We start from the raw sequence: 19,982 nt of genomic DNA on the forward strand, positions 1-19,982 counted from the left end.
TTTTTAGTATTTATTTATATTCATCTATGCCTACATTCAGTAAATATATAACACCCGTAATATGTACTAATAGAATAAAACTTTCTCATTGTTAAAATTAGTCACAGCAGCTTATAACTTTGACTGTGCTTCTCTAAGCAAGATTATGGTGTGGTAAAGCAAAAACAGCAGTGTGGGGAACCCAGGTTTCTAGTCTTCACTATATGCTCCAGGCATAATATCTGAAGAAAGTGGCCTTACTATTGGCATTAGATTTCTGAGAGTAACTTCCATTGCCAAGCCTGGTTAGGTCAGCCAAACCAAATCATATTAAACTCAATCTCTAACAAAAACAGATTAGTTTACAGTTGTAATCTTGATTATCTATTGAATCATATTTACAAAGCACAACAAAAGCAGCATTCAATACTCTTTGGCTGTGACTAGGCGGTAAACAGAAGTAAGAACTGGATAATAATTTAAATAATGTCAAACAGAGGACAGGAGTTCTACCAAATACTCCAGGAACTTTGTGAACTTCATTAAGTCAGCTGAATAATTCAGCTGTCCAATATGCTAGAGTTCCTTTAACTTCATTCCGTGTGTATCCATTTGCCCTCTTGCAAGTGTGCGGGGGTTGGGGGGTGGGGTGTTACTTTACTTCTAACCAAAAGCCTTGAGGTAGACCAGAAGAATGGTTGGATAGTTAGCAAATTGAATAGGAAGAGGAGGACAGATCACATGGAAAATCTTTTAGAAAATCTTAGAAAGAGGAAAAGCAGCTCCTGGTATTTCTTCTTCATTCATTCAGCTTCTCCTATGAGCTAGGCACTATTATTGGAGCCAAAGATAGAGTAGAAAATAAGACAGGAGAGGCTTTCATGGAGTTTACATTCCAGTTGTGAGGGGAAGACAATCAGCATAAAAAAATAAATGTGATAATATCAGACCATAATAAACACTTCTGAAGACAATAAAACAGCATAATGAATGTGATAGATGATGACAATGATTAGGAGATATTTTAGATATGGTGGTCAGAAAAGGACTTGATGGATTTGAAGTGAGGGCTAATGGTGGGAAGGAGGCAGCCTTGCAGTATCTGGGGGAAGATCATTCCGAAAAGAAGGAAGAGCTAGTGCAAGGCCTCCAAGGCAGGAACAAAGTTGGCACAGTGAAGGAAATTCTATAGAGGAAAACACACACTGAGTGGTATGCTGATGAAAAATGTTAATTCAAAGGATGCATAGAAACTTCTATCAGGTTCAGAATAAACAGGTCATTTCATAGGAAAGATACTGGAGCTGACACTGAAGTTAGTGTTTGCTACATAAATGCTGAGAGAGATGGTGGGACAACATTTACAGCTTCTGAGGTAAAGGCTCACTCCTCTCTGAGGACAAATGAACCCGCTTCAGCACTGGAGGACCAGAGAGCCTCTTTCTTAACACTCTTTATGAAGAAAACTATTGCAGGAAGTAGTCTGCTGAAATAACAAATGAATCAGAATAAAGACCTCAAGAAATCGAAAGATGTAGTCTAGACAAAATAGCAGTGAGCTGTGAAACCTGTAAGATTTACTGTTAAGTGATAATGTATTCGTAACATTTAAAATAATTGTTAAAGAAGTATTCTTGGCTGGGTGCGGTGGCTCACGCCTGTAATCCCAGCACTTTGGGAGGCCGAGGCGGAAGGATCACGAGTTCAAGAGATCAAGACCATCCTGGCTAACACGGTGAAATCCCATCTCTACTAAAAATCCAAAAATTAGCCAAGCATGGTGGCACGTGCCTGTAGTTCCAGCTACTCAGGAGGCTGAGGAAGGAGAATCACTTGAATCCGGGAGGCAGAGGTTGCAGTAAGCCGAGATCGTGCCACTGCACTCCAGCCTGGACGAAAGAGTGAGACTGCATCTCAAACAAACAAACAAACAAAAAAAAGATGTAACAAAAACACCTATATGTTTATAAGATATACCTAAGTCTAATGAGATAGGTGTATTACCATAAGGGCATAGTTTAAAAAAAAATACCAAACTAATACAAAGAGAAAAAGAGCTGAAGTGACTACATTAATATCAAAGTAGAGACTTCAAGAAAAAACGTTTTAAAGGGATAGTTATTGGTAAGTGTTATAATCCACCCATTTTAGTCTTTGTGTGTGTGTGTGCTTAAAAGAAAATACCTATAACTGGATAATTTATAAAGAAAATGAATTGATTTCTGACAGTTCTGGGGGCTGAGAAATCCAGGGTCAAGGGACTGCGTCTGGGGAGAGGCTTCTTGCTCCTTGCTGGTGGCACCTTCTGCAGAGTCCTGAGGGGATGTGGGGCATCACATGGCAGTGGGGCTGAGTGCCTAGCACACTCGTTCAGACCTCTCTTCCTCTTCTTATAAAGCCACCAGTTCCCCTCCAGTGAAAACCCATTAACCTATTAATCCATTAAACCATGAATAGATTGATTCATTCTTGAGGGGTGAGCCCTCATGATCCAATCACCTCTTAAAGGCCCATCTCTCAGTACTGCCATATTGGGGGTTAAATTTCAACATGAGTTTTGGAGGGGACAAATATTCAAACCATAGCATTCCACTCCTGGCCCCACAAAACTCATATCCTTCTCACATATAAATACATTCATTCCATCCCCATAGCCCCAAAGTCTTAATTCAGTCCAGCACCAACTCCAAAGTCCAAAGTCCAAGTCTCATCTGTAAGCCTGTGAAATCAAAATATATTATCTATGTACAAGCATAGGGTATACATTCCCATTCCAAAAGGCAGAGATAGGCAAAAATGGGCCAGGCATGGTGGCTCACACCTATAATCCCAGCACTTTGGGAGGCCAAGGAGGGTGGATCACCTGAGGTCAGGATTTCAAGATCACCCTTTGATTCAGTGTCCTGCATCCTAGGTACACTGGAGAAGGGGCTTGGCCCCAAGGTCTCAGGAAGCCCTGCCCCTGTGGCTTTGCTGGCTGCAAGCCACATCACAGCTCTCCCAAGCTGGTTTGCATGCTGGTGGCCCTACAGTTAGGTGGTCTCCTTGGTGGTCCTGCTCCCATGGCTCACATGGTGAAACCCCATTTCTACTAAAAATGCAAAACAACAACAAGAGCAACAACAAAAATCTAGCCGGGCGTAGTGGTGGGCACCTGTCATCCCAGCTACTCAGTAGGCTGAGGCAGGAGAATTGCTTGAACCCAGGAGGCAAAGGTTGCAGTGAGCTGAGATTCCACCACTGCACTCCAGCCTGGGTGACAGAGTGAGACTCTATCCCCACCCCCAAAGAGAAATAGGCAAAATGAAAGGAGTAGCAGGTCCCAAGTAAGTCCAAAACCCAACAGGAAAAACAACAGTAAGTCTTTGAGTTAGAGAACAATGTCCTTAGACTCAGTGTCCTGCATCCCAGGTACATTGGAGTAGTGGCTTGGCCCCAAGGTCTCAAGAAGCCCTGCCCCAGTGGCTTTGCTGGGTGCAAGCCACATCACAGCTCTGCCAGGCTAGTCTGCATGCTGGTGGCCCTATAGTTAGGTCCTGCTCCCATGGTTTCATTAAGCATTGCCCTTGCTGGGACTCTCTATGGTGGCTTCAATCCTACATTTCTGCTGGGAATTTACCTAATAGAGGCTCTCTGTGGCAGCTCCACTCCTGTGGCAGGTCTCTGCTCGGGCTTCCAGTACAAGACATTCTTTGAAACATAGGTGGAGGCAGTCATACCCCCATAGCTCTTGTATTCTGGAAGCCTGCAGACTTAGCACCACATGGATGCCACCACAGCTTACAATTATACTTCCTGGAGCTGTAGATCAACGTGTACCTGGGGCTGCTTGAGCCACGGATGGGGCACTGAGGAGCCCTGCCTTGAAATGCAGGGAACAGAGACCCAAAGTGATCTTGGGCAGCAGCCTATCCCCGAAACCACTCTGCCCTCCTATACCTCTGGTCCTGTAATGGGACGGGCAGCCTCAAAGAGCTCTGAAATGCCTTCAGGGGTTTTCTTCCATTGTCATAACAAAGAGCCTCTGGCTTTCTTCCAGTCATTCTAATTCTCCCATTAATTGGTCACTTGTTCACATCCTTGGTTTCTTCTGTTGAAAATGATCTTTCATTCTCTACCACATGGCCAGGCTGTGAATTTTCCAGAATTTTTCCCCTCTGTTTCTTCTCTCATCTTACTATAAACAGCCAAAAGTGGTCATGCAGCAGCCTGAATGCTTTGCTGTTGAAATATTTCTTCTGCCATATATTCCAGTTCATCACTCTCAAGTTCTGCCTTTCATAAAGCCCTCAGGCATGGACACAGTTCAGCCAAGTTCTTTGCTGCTTTATAAACAAGGATGGTCTTTACTCCAGTTTCCAATACTATGTTCCTCATTTCCATCTGAGACTTCATTGGAATGGTCTTACTGTCCATATTTCGACCAACATTCTGATTGTAACGGAGTACCTCTATTTTTCTTTTCTTTTTTTTTCAGACGGAGTCTCGCCCTTTTGCCCAGGCTGGAGTGCAGTGACGCCATCCTGACTCACTGCAAGCTCCACCTCCCAGGTTCACACTATTCTCCTGCCTCAGCCTCCTGAGCAGCTGGGACCACAGGCACCTGCCACAACGCCCAGCTAATTTTTTGTATCTTTAGGAGAGACGGGGTTTCACCGTGTTAGCCAGGATGGTCTCAATCTCCTGACCTCGTGATCTGCCCGCCTCGGCCTCCCAAAGTGCTAGGATTCCAGGCGTGTGAGCCACCACACCCAGCCTGTACCTCTATTTTTCTAAGAGAAAATTAATACATCTTTTAATTACTTTTTTCTCCTTTTCTCTTTCCTCCTCTTCCCCTGTTTCCCACTTCCTACTTAACTCTTTACCAATGCAATTGTAACCTTTTACCTTCCCTTCACCAGACACTCCCTACAGGGCAAGCTTCTCTATGTGCTTAGAAGCTCCAGAACCAAGAACCTCTCCAACCAGGGGATTGTCTCCGGAGACAACACTCAATTTACAACCTAAAACACGCCCTCTAGGAAACTCTCTCCTACCTGAAGAGTATCCTGAGACAATGGCCACTTTACAGCCTAGTTCTGCCCATGATGGAACCAGCTCAGCTACCCAGTCCGGAAGGCACTAAAGCAAGTCACAAAAACCCCACTGGCTCACTCACTCCCCTGCATGCCATTCATGCCAAGCACCCCTTTAGAAACCCCTGCTTTCTGCCCTAGAAGTAAAGCAGTACCCTTCAGACAGAAAGGCTGTACTCCTTCCTGTAAGCTAGTTTTGGAATAAAAATTAATTTTCTTCATACCAGACCTTACTGTTGTTAGTTGGACTCTGCACATGGCAAGCAACTGAATCTGCATGTTGGTTACATGATCACAACTGCTTAAGTAGTCTCTAAGAAGATTCAGACTTCCCCTAGTCTTCTCTTCTGAGCCCTCACCAGGATCACTCCCTAATGCTCCATTCACACCTAAACAGTTTTTTTCTAGCCTGCTCCTCCAAACTCTTTCAGCACCTACCCACCCATTACAAAGTCCCAAGGCTGCTTCCACATCTTCAGGTATTTGTATAGCAACAACCCCACTTCTCAGTACCAATTTTATGATTTAGTCCATTTTCTGTTACTTATAACAGAATACCTGAAACTTATAAAGAAAAAGTCATTTATAAAGAAAAGGAATTTCTTTCTTACTGTTCTGGAGACTGAGAAGTTCAGAGGCTGAGAGCCTTCCTGTTGTCACTGGTAAACTGAATTCTTTCTCCACCTTGTATCTGTTGCACAGAAAGAACATTCCATTGGAAAAGGCAATCAGGTTTTTATTCACTGGCCAGGGGACGGAGAAGGCAAGCTCTCACTCTAAATGCACCTTCTCTCTGAATGGTGCCTGGGTGTTTAAGGACTAGGTTCAGGATAGAAGAGGAATGTTAGCATGTGCGGAGCAGCCGTCCAGACATGCAGGCTCAATTCATATGCATATGACCTCATACATCACATGTACACAAAACGCCAGAGCTTTTCTTTTAGGGGAGGGAATTTTAGCATTGTAATGATATTTTAATGACCTCAAGGCAACTAGGGGTCATCTGTTCCAATTTGTGCCTGTTTCGTGAGGTCTTATCTTCCTTTGATACCTGGTCGGGGTCAAGAAGCTCTGTCGCCATCAGGGGCCATCTTATTTCTTTAAGCAGCTGTGCTTATAAACAAAGGGGCTGGAAAAAAAAAAAACAACAACAGTAAGAAAAAGAAGAAACTTTCACAGTTATTTCATCAGGGCTCTGCTGGTAACATTGTTGATGGGGACCCTCTGCAGAATCCTGACGGGGTGCAGGACATCACATGACGAGGGGGCTGAGTGTGCCAACATGCTTGCTCAGGTCTCTCTTCCTTTTCTTATAAAGCCACCAGTCCACTCCCTTGATTGCCCATTAATTCACTAACTCATTAATCCATTAACCCACTAATGGATTAATCCATTTATGAGGGGAAAGCCCTCATGATTTATTCCACCTCTCAGTCCTGCCAGATTGGGGAATAAATTTCAGCATGAGTTTTGGAGGGAAGAAATATTCCAAACGTAGCACCACCAAAGCAGAAAAACAATCATAAACTCTTGCATTAAGTGACATTGCATTGAACTAAAAATGGACGAAATGTAAGAATGTGACATATTCACCTTGGCATTTGGAGATTTTAAGAGATTTTAACATGCTTCTTTCAGAATGTGAACAATCATTCAGAAAACAAACACACAAATAAGGATATAGAAGATATGAAAAATTCAATTATCATTCTTGACCTCAAAGGCTATACATGAAAATTTTTGTCAGCAAATAGCAAATATATTTTTTTCAATTCTTTATGTAACATTTATAAAAATTGATACACTATTAAGCTGCAAAGATAATCACAATAAATTAGGGAAGAAAAGTAGTATAAGACCATAATAAAATGAAGTAGAAATAAATATAAAAATTATTAGAATCATAAACTACTATATCAATATTAAAATGTATTCTAAATGTAGAGAAATCAAAAATGTTTGGTGTTGGTAATGACAAGATAGATCAATAGAATAGACAGAAAGTCAAGATATAGATCAAAATGAAAATAGGAGTAAAAACATACGTGTGCATGTGTCTTTATAGCAGCATGATTTATAATCCTTTGGGTATATACCCAGTAATGGGATGGCTGGGTCATATGGTACCTCTAGTTCTAGATCCTTGAGGAATCGCCATACTGTTTTCCATAATGGTTGAACTAGTTTACAATCCCACCAACAGTGTAAAAGTGTTCCTATTTCTCCACATCCTCTCCAGCACCTGTTTTTTCCTGACTTTTTAATGATCACCATTCTAACTGGTGTGAGATGGTATCTCATTGTGGTTTTGATTTGCATTTCTCTGATGGCCAGTGATGATGAGCATTTTTTCATGTGTCTGTTGGCTGTATGAATGTCTTCTTTTGAGAAATGTCTGTTCATATCCTTTGCCCACTTTTTGATGGGGTTGTTTGTTTTTTTCTTGTAAATTTGTTTGAGTTCTTTGTAGGTTCTGGATATTAACCCTTTGTCAGATGAGTAGATTGCAAAAATTTTCTCCCATTCTGTAGGTTTCCTGTTCACTCTGATGGTAGTTTCTTTTGCTGTGCAGAAGCTCTTTAGTTTAATGAGATCCCATTTGTCAATTTTGGCTTTTGTTGCCATTGCTTTTGGTGTTTTAGACATGAAGTCTTTGCCCATGCCTATGTCCTGAATGGTACTACCTAGGTTTTCCTCTAGGGTTTTTATGGTATTAGGTCTAACATTTAAGTCTCTAATCCATCTTGAATTAATTTTCGTGTAAGGAGTAAGGAAAGGATCCAGTTTCAGCTTTCTACTTATGGCTAGCCAATTTTCCCAGCACCATTTATTAAATAGGGAATCCTTTCCCCATTTCTTGTTTCTTTCAGGTTTGTCAAAGATCAGATGGCTGTAGATGTGTGGTATTATTTCTGAGGACTCTGTTCTGACAGACTGGATTTGGATTAAGAAAATGTGGCACATATACACCATGGAATACTATGCAGCCATAAAAAATGATGAGTTTGTGTCCTTTGTAGGGACATGGATGCAGCTGGAAACCATCATTCTTAGCAAACTATCACAAGAACAGAAAACCAAACACCGCATGTTCTCACTCATAGGTGGGAACTGAACAATGAGATCACTTGGACTTGGGAAGGGGAATATCACACACCGGGGCCTATCATGGGGAGGGGGGAGGGAGGAGGGATTGCACTGGGAGTTATACCTGATGTAAATGACCAGTGGATGGGTGCTGACGAGTTGATGGGTGCAGCACAGCAACATGGCACAAGTATACATATGTAACAAACCTGCACGTTATGCACATGTACCCTAGAACTTAAAGTATAATAATAATAAAAAATAAAAAAAAAAGAAAAAAAGAAAAAAATAAAATAAAAATAAAAATACGAGGAATTAAAAGAAAAAAGAAAATAGGAGTAAAAAGCAGTACTTCAAATTAGTTGGGGTAAAAAGATTCATTAAATCATGTTTCACAATTTATTATAGTCATCTGGGGAAAAAGTCTGATTCTTTCCTCACCCCTTACTTCAAAATAAGTTCCAAACAGCCTATCAATTTAAACATCAAAAAACTGAAATAAAAGTGCTGGGAAAAATACAGGAGTTTTAAAAATCATCTTAGAATGAGGAAGACCTTTCTAAGCAAAACATAAAACCCAGAAAAGATAAAATAGATTGATAAAATTTATGTAAAATTATACATTGCTATAAGAAAAATGCAATAAGCAAATCAAAGTAAAATTTTAAAAACTGGGGTGGATGGCATTTGCAACATTTATAATGAGGATTGATTAATTTCCTTAATAGGTGGAAAGCTCCTAAAAGTCTACGAAATGAAAGTACAACCAACAAACAACCAAAAAAACCAATAGATTAATGACATACTCAGTTCATAACAAAATAAATATTGAAAAGATACTCAAAATCACCTAAAATTTGAAACCAAAAAGAGCAGAATCTAAAACGAAATAGACCAATAAAAAAGATAATTATTAGTAATACTTGCCACCTGAAACACAAACACCATAAATATTTTTCTAAAAAGGTTTTCAATTTTCTTTATGACTTCAATACCAAAATCTGACAGGTGGCTCAAAAAAAAAGCATATACCAATCTCACTTATGAGTATAAACACAAGAATAATAAGAATATTAACAAATAAAATCAGAAGTATATTTTCATTTTTATTTTTTTAGTCAGAGTCTCGCTCTGCCACCCAGGCTGGAGTGCAATGGTGTGATCTCAGCTCACTGCAACCTCCGCCTCCCAGGTTCAAGTGACTCTCCTGCCTCAGCCTCCCAAGTAGCTGGGATTATAGGTGCACGCCACCACACCTGGATAATTTTTATAATTTCAGTAGAGAAGGGTTTCACCATGTTGCCCAGGCTGGTCTCAAATTCCTGTCCTCAAGTTGTCCACCCACCTCAGCCTCCCAAAATGTTGGGATTACAGGCATGAGCCACCACGCCCAGCCTGGAAGTATATTTTTAAAAACACACTAACACCAGTTAGGATTTATTGCTGGAATGTAATAATGGTTTAATGCTAGGAAATCCACAAAATTCATGGTAAAAGTCACAATCAAACTACATATGATAGAAAGATTTGATATAATTTAATATCCATTACTGATTTTTAAAAAATGTATTAATAAATTAAAGGAGGAAAGCACTCTATCATAGTAAATGGCATTTATAGGTAACAAGAGCAAATGTGATAGTGAATAGTGAGACATCAAATCACTTTCTTCAAGGCAGGAATAAAACAAGGAAGTTCTTTAACACTCTGTGCCTGATAATTCCCCCATCTGGATCTTTGTAAATTTGTTTCTGTCGTTGGTTATTTCTCTTGGTTCTTGCTGGTGGAGTCCAATCTCCTGAATGTGTGCTGGCCATTTTACTTGAAAATTGTGGAGAGAGATTTAAATAACATTATCTTCCTCCAAAGAGGATTTGAAGGAGTTGCTTTTGCCAAGCATTCAGGGCACTAGCGATCTGGATCACCTCTGCCCAAGCACAGGGCTTGCAATTCTGCTGGCTACCAAGATTGCTGTAACCTGGATCACAATCCATGCAAGGACTAGATTCTATCTGATTTTCTTTACTCCAGTGGATCAGTCTTTTGGGGGGCCAGCCCAAAGTGCAGAATGGCTTGCTAGGCACTCACCCTTGGCAGGTCCTGGATTACACCGTAGCCGGTGGGAGTCCTGAAAACACAACTCACCTTTCTGCAGTCTCTTCTTGATTAAGAAACACCACCAGGGGCAAAGTGAACCCAAGTGCCAGACTCAAATTCTGGGCTCTCTTCCTCTCATTCTTCATCATCTTCTTAGCTTTTTGAAGCTTTTAAGAAGAGGGTTTTTTTTTTTTTAACATTCTTTTAATTTTAATTTTTTATTTTTAAATAGAGACAATGTCTCACTATGTTGCCCAGGCTGATCTTGAACTTTGGAGCTTAAGTGATCCTCCTGCCTTGGCCTCCCAAAGTGCTGGGATTATAGACATAAACTACCATTCCTACCCTACACAGATTTTTTAATTTGTCACCAGAAAGAGGATTGATCTAAATGATCTCATCCGAAACTCCTAGAAGCAGAAATCTTACTCTATTCTTCACCATTTTTCCAGAAGTTCTGACCAAAGAAAGAAGACAAAATATTTATCAAATATTTATGAAATATATATAAAATATTATTGTTGTTTGAAAACAAGCAAAAAAAGCCCCACTCTTAAATACAATAAGAGAACATAGGTATGAGTTACAAAAATCATTTTTTAATCACTTGTTTTTCTATGGAAAATAAGTTATCAGAAAATATAATGAAAATCTTAGAAGAAAGAACAAAAGCACAAAATACAAACGTTATGGTCTTTTTGATGTAGCAACTTGACTAAATTAATATCCCCAGTATTGAATCTAACACTAATCCAGGTGTTTTGCTGAAGGTATTTTGTAGATTAACATCCATAATTGATTGACTTTAAGTAATGATGCTTATCTTTGATAATTTTGGTAGTCCTCATTCAATCCACTGAAAGCCTTAAAAGCAGAACTGGGCCAGGCGCGGTGGCTCATGCCTGTAATCTCAGCACTTTGGGAGGCCGAGGTGGGCAGATCACCTGAGGTCAGGAGTTTGAGACCAGCTTGACCAACATGGTAAAACCCCGTCTCTACTAAATATACAAAAATTAGCTGGGTGTGGTGGCAGGCGCCTATAATTCCAGCTACTCAGGAGGCTGAGGCAGGAGAATTACTTGAGCCCAGCAGGCAGAGGTTGCAGTGAGCCAAGATCATGCCACTGCACTCCAGCCTGGCCAACAGAGCAAGACTCTGTCTAAAAAAAAAAAAAAGAAAAGAAAAGAAAAAGAAAAAACAAAAAAAGAAAAGCAGAAATGAGGCTTCCAGAAGGAAAGAATTTCATCTGTGGATAGTGGCTTCTGCCAAGAGTTACAGTCTGCCCTTCTTGATGGCCTGACAGATTTAGACTGTCCTCTCTAGCCCACAAAATCCCATCATTTTTACACAATTATTGGCAACAAATATTTTAATATGTACCTCCCGTTGGTTTTGCCTTTCAGGTTAAACCCTGACTGATAAAATAGGTAATAAACTAAACAAGAATTTATGTGGAACCTTTTTGAAGAAAAATATAAAATGCTGCTGAAGAATATAAGAGTAGATAAAGAAACTTATCCAATTTCTGTACTAAAAATTCAAAATATTACAAAACTTAATGCAATTTGAAATTAAATCCCAACAAGACATTTCAGGAAACTTGACAAATTTCTTCTAAAAAAAAAAAAATTGTCATGGAGATGGGGTGGTGGAATTAACCTACCAAATAGTAAAATATACCATATAGCTACAGTAATTTTAAGTGTGGTGTTAGCAGGGGAAGAACTAAATAGATCAAAGAAACAAAATAAGTAACTCAGAAATATACACATGTATAAGTGGGAATTTAGTGTATGATAAATATGACTTTCACATCAGTACAGGTAAGCTGGATATACTGGTTATCTTTTATTGTGTGACACAGCACTCAGAATCTCAGTTGATTGAAATAAGAACCATTTACATTTATTTAGTTTATAATTTTGTGGCATGGCAATTGGGCTATAGTAAGCCAGGTAGATTTGGGGTGTGGCCAGACTTGGCTGATCTTGGCTGAGCCTGCTCATGTGTCTGTAGTCAGCTGGTTGGCCAGTGGAGCTGACCAATTTTTAAATGGTCGCACTCATACATCTCATGATTGTCTGGGAGAAACGGGGTGAATGGGCCACATGTCTCTTACCATCCATCAGGCTAACCTGGGCTTGTTTAGATAGTTGCAGAGTTCTAAGAGCAGAGAACAAGTAAGCCCCAATGCACAAGCACTTTTCAAGTACCCTTTTGTATCATATTTGCTACTGTCCCATCAGCCAAAACGAGTCAATACAAAGCCCAGAATCTGTGGGGGAGGGCACTACCAAAGGGCATGGATACAAGGAGGAGTAAGCAAATTAAGGTCATTACTGCAACTGATCTAACACAATGAATTATTTAATAAATGGTGCCAGGAAAATTATTAAAATGTTGTGGGAGCAAAGCAGGTTAAACTCCAATTTACATCAAGATAAATTTCAGATGTATTAAAAATTAAATGTAAAAATTACCATGTTTCAATAACAAAGTTGACAAACAACAATGTTGAGGAAATATTTGCAACATATATGGCAATAGAATAAGGTCCATAATATATGAAGAGAGGTTAGAAATAAATAAGAAAAAGCTAAAGCAGTGGGGAAAACATATAAATTCATGGAAGAAATACAAATGGACTTTAAACAGAGGAAAGTATGCTCAACATCAGCAACTATCAAAGAAACACAAATGGAAACAAAATATTTGCCAGTTTGACAAAATGGTGTGTTAATGTCAAGTGCTATAAAGTGGGTGGGAAAGAGGTACCTCCACATCATGTTTGTTAAAATATAAGTTGGCAATGTATTTCTGGAGGGCAAACTAATACCATATATCAAAAATGTTACTGTGCATACCCTTTGATTCATCAACCTAAGTTCTGGTAATTTATTTAAAAGTTAATTGTGAAAAGGTATAGATAAAATATATATTATGTAAAATAATATTTATTATTGCCCTTTTTTAAGAAGCTAAAATTAGGGGAAAAAATCAAACTTTCCATCAATAGAATTATCATGATGTACACATACAATGAGACATCACACAGTATTTATTCCAGTGATCTGGTGGAGTTGTAAAATAAAATTTTAAAAAGGAAAAACAGAAATATTATGCAGTACTCAAATGCATAAAACAGATTTTCATGTATTGCTACAAGAAGATACCCATGACAGATTCTCGACAGGCATATGTAGGTTAATAAAATATATGACATCACCTACGTGTAGATTTTTGTCATCTGCACAAAAATTATAGGGAATGTTTACCAAATTGTAAAAAGGACTGAAGGATTTGTTTTTACACTTTTGCTATTCTGTTCAGCTATTTTAAACAGTAATAAACTGCAATGGAATTGTTCTTATGTTGCAATAAAGTTAACTCTATTAGTGTGCTTCTTAAAAAATCACCCTTAAAAAATCGGATGTAGTGGCTGATGCCTGTAATCCTAGCATTTTGGGAGGCTGAGGCAGTAGGATCACCTGAGCCCAGGAGTTTGAGACCAGCTTGGGCAACACAGAGAGATCCTGTCTTTATTAAAACAATAAAATTTAAAAATTACTTCAAAGAATTCTTTGATAACCAGTGTTTTGATGCCATAGCATTCTGATAATTTTAAACAATGTATTTTGAAGCTTTGTGAACTGTTCGGATAGAAAGTGCAATCATGGACTAATGCAAAAATGCTGCTCCTGGTAACAATGAGATGAATTTCTCAAAGTCTCGAAGAAGAGAGTGACTCCATTAAAAGAAGAGAAATTTAAAACAGAGTATAAACCAAAGTCCCATGAAATTCCACTGGCTCCCGGAGCAGGATCAACTTGTTATTAGTGAATGAAACTAAATGATTCAAAGGTGGTTAAGATAAAGGAGTAAAGAAGAGACATTATTTAGAATCCCGTCTTTCAGCAAAGTCTGTCTACATTCTGTAAATCTCTGTGGCATCTTTGGGCCTCAAGTTTCCATCCATCTCTAATTAGTATTGGCAATTAAGGGTTACATATGAGAGCTAAACAAAAATTTATAGTCCTAAATAATTACTTAAAGTCATTCAGCACCTCCATTAATGCCAGAGCTGATTTGAGCACCAGTAAAATATGTCTTCTGTCTCTTATCAGGAAGAGAGAAGGTGCAAAGTCATAGCGAGGTGAGGTTTTTCAGCAGAGGCCAAGAACAACATTTGTCTAATTGCTTAGGTGCAGGTACACATTGACCAGATTGTTAATTCCTAAATTTGGAAATAATTGCCTTGAAGAAATAAAGACCTCGTAAGTCACATTAACAAAGGGCTACATTCAAGGACATTTATTAAACATGAAAAAGATTTATAGATAAGGAAGGTGTGCTGCTTGGCCATCAGGATGAACTGATAGTGACCTCAAATGGCTATTTCATTTTGAAAATGCATATGATATCTTATTTTTCTATCTTACCATCTATTAAGTGAGGACACTGTTGACTTTCAATCCGTATGACAGATTTAGGGAGAGCTAGCTCACCTTTTAAGGCTTTCACAAAGAAAATGTGTAGGAAAAAAGAAAAGCACAAGTTTTCGAATCTGGAACTGCACCCCAGTCTCCTCTTCTGAAAAATGGCCAAAATATGATTCACTTCCTAGGGTGCTATGAGGATGAAATGAGACAATATATGCATAAGGTCTGGAATATCATCAGTACTCAGTGACTGCTTTTCTCATCCTTTCCTCTGGCCATCCCCACCTCCTTGTGATGATTTGCAGGCTCTTCTTAAGCAGTTCACATCCACCTCATCCTTCCCCATCACTCAAAACTCACCTCCTACACAGAGTTACTTTCTCTTCTCATTTAATATCTACACCGAATGGGTTCCCAATATGCTTTGTGGGTGGTGAGAAATTCTTTGGTTCACTTAATAATTAGGGCTAGGTGCGGTGGCTCATGCCTGTAATCCTAGCACTTTGGGAGGCCAAGGCGGATGGATCACCTGAGGTCAGGAGTTTGAGACCACCCTGGCCAAAATGGTGAATCCTGTCTCTACTAAAAATACAAAAATTAACCGGGCGTGGTGGCGGGTACCTATAGTTCCAGCTCCTCAGGAGGCTGAGGCAGGAGAATCACTTGAATCCAGGAGGTGGAGGTTGCAGTGAGCTGAGATCGCTCCAATGTACTCTGGCCTGGGTAACAAGAATGAAACTCTGTCTCAAATAAATAAATAAATAAATAAAAATAGAGTAATAATTAGGCAATGAGCTCCCATTCTGTTGTCAGTCATGGACTTAGCTCTTCAACTAGATTAGAAGTTCCCCATGTTTTGGGGCATTACCTTAAACTTCTTGATTTCCCCCATAGCACCATTATGTAGTAACATTTACTGATTAATTATTAGTTTACATTACTTGATTGACTGAGGGATTTTATGAGGCACCTAAAATGTTTGGGTAAACTTTTTTTCAAGAGACTTGCTCTGTCACCCAGGCTGGAGTGCAATGGTCTGATCATAGGTCACTGCAGCCTCGAACTGCTAGGCAAAAACCATCTTCCTGCCTTGGCCTCCCAAAGTGTTGGGATTACAGGTGTGAGCCACCACACCCAACATGTTTAGGTAAATATTTTAAAGGTTATTTGGTACATCAATAATGTCAATGTCAATCACAAGCACCATAGCTATATGGATAGTGTGTGAAAGAAGAAAGAAGCCAGTTTTCAATCTGTTCTTAAAAAAATGAAATTCATGTCATGATCTTCCAAAGTTCTCTCCTTTTTTCAATATAGTTAAACATTTCTCAAAAAATCTCCTATGTGTTTCTGAGGTTTGAACTCCAGTTCTGTAAAGTATACACAAAAGCTCAATATGGTAATACTTCTTTCAGGTGATATGTTGGATAAAATGGTTTTTAATAATTGAAGTATCTGTTTTTGACCATGCATCAAAAGTTTTGACTTTTAAAAAAAATGCTTGGCCAGGCACAGTGGCTCACAACTGTATTCCCAGCACTTCAGGAGGCTGAGGCAGGTGGATCATCTGAGGTCAGGAGTTCGAGACCAGGCTGACCAACATGTTGAAACCCTGTCTCTAATAAAAACACAAAAAATTAGCCAAGCATGGTGGCAGGTGCCTGTAATCCTAGCTACTCGGGAGGCTGAGGAAGGAGAATCGCTTGAGGCAGAGGTTGCAGTGAGCCGAGATTGCGCCATTGCACTCCAGCCTGGGTGACAGAGCAAGACTCTGTCTCAAAAACTAGAAAAATAAAAAAATGCTTGATCCGGCACAATAAAAAATTGTTTTAATCCACTTTCAGAAATTACATTTGGTATGCAAATTTGTCAACCAGAAATTTTCATGTTTTCCATTAACCTAATGAAAAATACATAAAGAGCAATCTAGGCATTGTATCAACATTTTAATAATCATTATACAATAGCTATGCTTCATTGAGAAACAGGTTTTCTTCCCTGGCAGTAGAATGCTTTAAAAATTGCTTTTCATTACTCAGATGTTTTATTATATAATTTTTAGTTTTACATTTCCCATTTATACTGTGAATGATTAACAGTGGATACCACCAAAGACCACTCCAGAACATTTAATGTTGACCAGCCCTTACGCAGCAGGATACTGAGGAGTAAGCAGCCATTCCAGATAAGTAAGTGAGTGATTTTTTTGTTATGTAAGTGGTGGGGATGTTTACTGAAAGCAGCTCTGGGAAAATGGGCAGCAGCAGATCCTGTTGGAGAAGCAAAGAACTGAGAGCAGGTGGGAGTGGAAGAATATATTGGGAAAGTCGTGCAATGATGCAAACCCACCCATCATTAATAGTTTCAGCGTTTATGTTCAAAAAAAGAAGTGTAGAGAGCAGGTGAGCAGTCAGAAACCAGGTTAACTCAGTTCAGATGGAGTATTCTGGGGAATAGCAAAGATTCAGGCAATGAAAAGAAGAAACACTTTAAAACACACACATAGAAACACAACTGGAATATAGTTGAAATAACCTAGACTTGGCATCAAAAGAATTTGGCTCGAGACCTAGCTCTGGTCTTGATAACTTCTCTGAGGCTTGTTTTCTTTCTTTGTAAAATGAGGGAAATAATATCTGCGGCCTTGAATTAAGAGGAGTAAATGGATCCTTGGGGAAACCCTTTATAAACTCTAACATGTCACATGCAGTGTTATTGTTATTTTCTAAAGTTATGTCCAGGCTCCTACGTTCTCTTCCTGCCCTCTTCCTCCCTCTTCCAAGGTTGAGTCAGGGTTAAAGGCGAGAACATGTTATTGGCTCTGGGTGCTCAGAGGTGGAGCTTTCCCTGTGAGTAACTGAAGGACTAAAGCTGGATCAGCATGAGTACAGTGAAATAATTTCCTCCGTTGATCTGGACACAATAATTCCAATTATGCACCTGAAATTTTCATTAGCTTTTTAAGTAGTCGAATCAGCTTGATAGCTTGTACTGAACACACATTCATATAAAATTGTGAAGACTTCCCTTTTTCTAAAAATAATTAATCCTTATTCTATACTTGTGCTGTTGATACTTAAAACCAGTGTGCAACATTTTTATTCCTGCTAATTGGATCCGGCTGACTGGCCCCTTGAGTGCAGCCAGCTGAGATCAGGCATCCTAAGTATTAGCCTGCTCTCCCAGATTTACATCATCCATGAGAAGCAGCATCTCCCTGGAGAAGCTATGACGTCAAATTAAATAAAGTGTTTGCTAAATATTCCATGCTGGATACATCATCTTGGAGATTTACAATGTCCATTACCATACTGGGGCCTCTGATAGTCTACAGTAAGGAATCCTAGTTAACTGTGTTTAACCTCGTATTTCCCAATTTTTTTCAACCATGGAACACACCTTAGGAAATTTTGGTATTAGAAAATGAAATACTGTGTTGCCATGAAAAGAATAAGGTAGATCTACTTGGACTGACATGTAAACATCTCTAAGAAATATTACAGGAGAAAAAGCAAGTACAAAACAACACACATAGTCTGCCTTTTAAATTAAATGAATAAATGAATCCAGTACGTATGTAGGTACACGTACAGAAATCCCCAAGCACATGTATAAAAGGCTGGAATGATATATATCTTCCTGCTTTTGGTGACTATCCCTGGAGATCAGTATAAGATCTAATGGAATGGTGATGAACAGAGACCTTTGTATTTCAATCTATATGTTGCATAGCATCTGAATCTTTACACTGAGAATGTATGATAAATTATTTGTTTAGTAAATATAATTTTTAAGTTATTATAGGATTGTAGGGTGAAGTGGGCCAATATTTTAGCCAGTGATTATATATAACTACATTTTTATATAGTAACTAGCCAAATGGAATAAAAGAAACCAAATAAATATAAATACGTACTTTCTACAAAATCAAAACAAATGAAAAATTGTACTTCCTGCCCAGATTCTGAAAGTCAGTAAATAAGATTTTGTAAGATAAGTTAAGCAGATTTTAAAACCTTTGGTGGAAAGTATTTTCCACACAGTTTACTTGGATTAAAAACTGAGGACTATGTAGTATAATTATCACAACCTGCCTTGCCTGAGGATGATGTTAAACAAAGACTAAATCTCAAAACATTATTAAAGATTAAAATAAGAAGTCTTATAGAGCAGGGCAAAGATTACATGGTTCTGGGTTAAATGTAGAATTCTATACTTTCTTTTAAAGCCTCGGTTTCCTCATCTGCAAAACATAGTTGTTTAAGACTTAACTGAGGGAAGGGTAGCGGGAATGAGGATGAAGTGGGGATGGTCAATAGGTACAAAAATATAGTTAGATAGAAGGAATCAGATCTAGTATTTGATAGCACAACAGGGAGACAATAGTCAACAATTATTTATTGTATATTTTAAAATAACTAAAAGCGGAATCGGAATGTTCCTAAGACAAAGAAATAATAAATACTTTGGGTGATGGATACCCTAATTACCCTGATTTATTACACATGGCATGCTTGTGCCAAAACATCACATGTACCCCTAAATATATATACCTCTTATGCACCCATAATGGTTAAAATTTATTTTTTAATTTAAAAAGACTTAACTGAAAAATATAGGGTAAATTATTTGGCTAAAAATTTCCATTTACACTTTTTCCATGCAACAATGTCATGTATTACTTTTGAGAGCAGGCTAGAAGTCTGAGAAAAATTAGAGCTCTGTCAGAAATGAAACCAAAAGATGGACTTGGAATCCAAGAAAAGCCATTTAAGTTTACTTGTAAGCAAGTATTCATACTAACAACTCGGTGTTTACTACTGAGGCATGACTGGGGGTCCCGACTTAGGTGACTCAAAGCTGTGTTCTGCATTCCTGGATATAACCACGGAGTCCTGACAAACGCCATTGAGCTGTTTTGTCCCCAGAAATGTTCATCCCAGTTCAAGTGAAATGAGAGCCCAAAATTTCAGACCCACAGCAGCTACACAAGGGTGCACTTATGAGAAAGCATGTCTTAAAGGATTCTTAATCGATACATACTATCTTTGTCAGGCTTTTAGGAACATAATGAGATGAGTCACTATATTAGGACGATGGGAAAGAATCGGAGAGGAGAAAAGACTGGAGTTTATGAATGACCTAAATCATCCAGGCAATGAAAAGCAGTGCAAAATGGTCATAGGCCTGTGACTTAAAAGAAGTAAAAGCCAACAATCATGAGAAAAAAAAATAAGATTTCAGGAAAGTGAATAAGAATGGATTTTTAAGTGCTACATTTTTTAAAGCAATGGATTCACCTCAG

General features: G+C 38.8%; 1 long non-coding RNA gene and 1 pseudogene across 1 annotated transcript in view; one reads left to right on the forward strand and one right to left on the reverse strand.

The window, feature by feature from the left end:
• Nucleotides 1-19,982, forward strand: part of LOC105466690 (prostaglandin E synthase 3-like) — a 100,531-nt pseudogene that overhangs the window by 9,430 nt on the left and 71,119 nt on the right.
• The window catches only part of LOC105466691 (uncharacterized), a 116,826-nt gene continuing 102,915 nt past the window's right edge, over nt 6,072-19,982 (reverse strand). Inside the window, exon 4 of the long non-coding RNA XR_978410.2 lies at nt 6,072-6,183. This is a non-coding gene — a long non-coding RNA (uncharacterized lncRNA). The remainder of the gene's footprint in view (nt 6,184-19,982) is intronic.

This window comes from Macaca nemestrina, chromosome 3, assembly GCF_043159975.1.
Source record: "Macaca nemestrina isolate mMacNem1 chromosome 3, mMacNem.hap1, whole genome shotgun sequence".
NCBI lineage: Eukaryota > Metazoa > Chordata > Mammalia > Primates > Cercopithecidae > Macaca > Macaca nemestrina.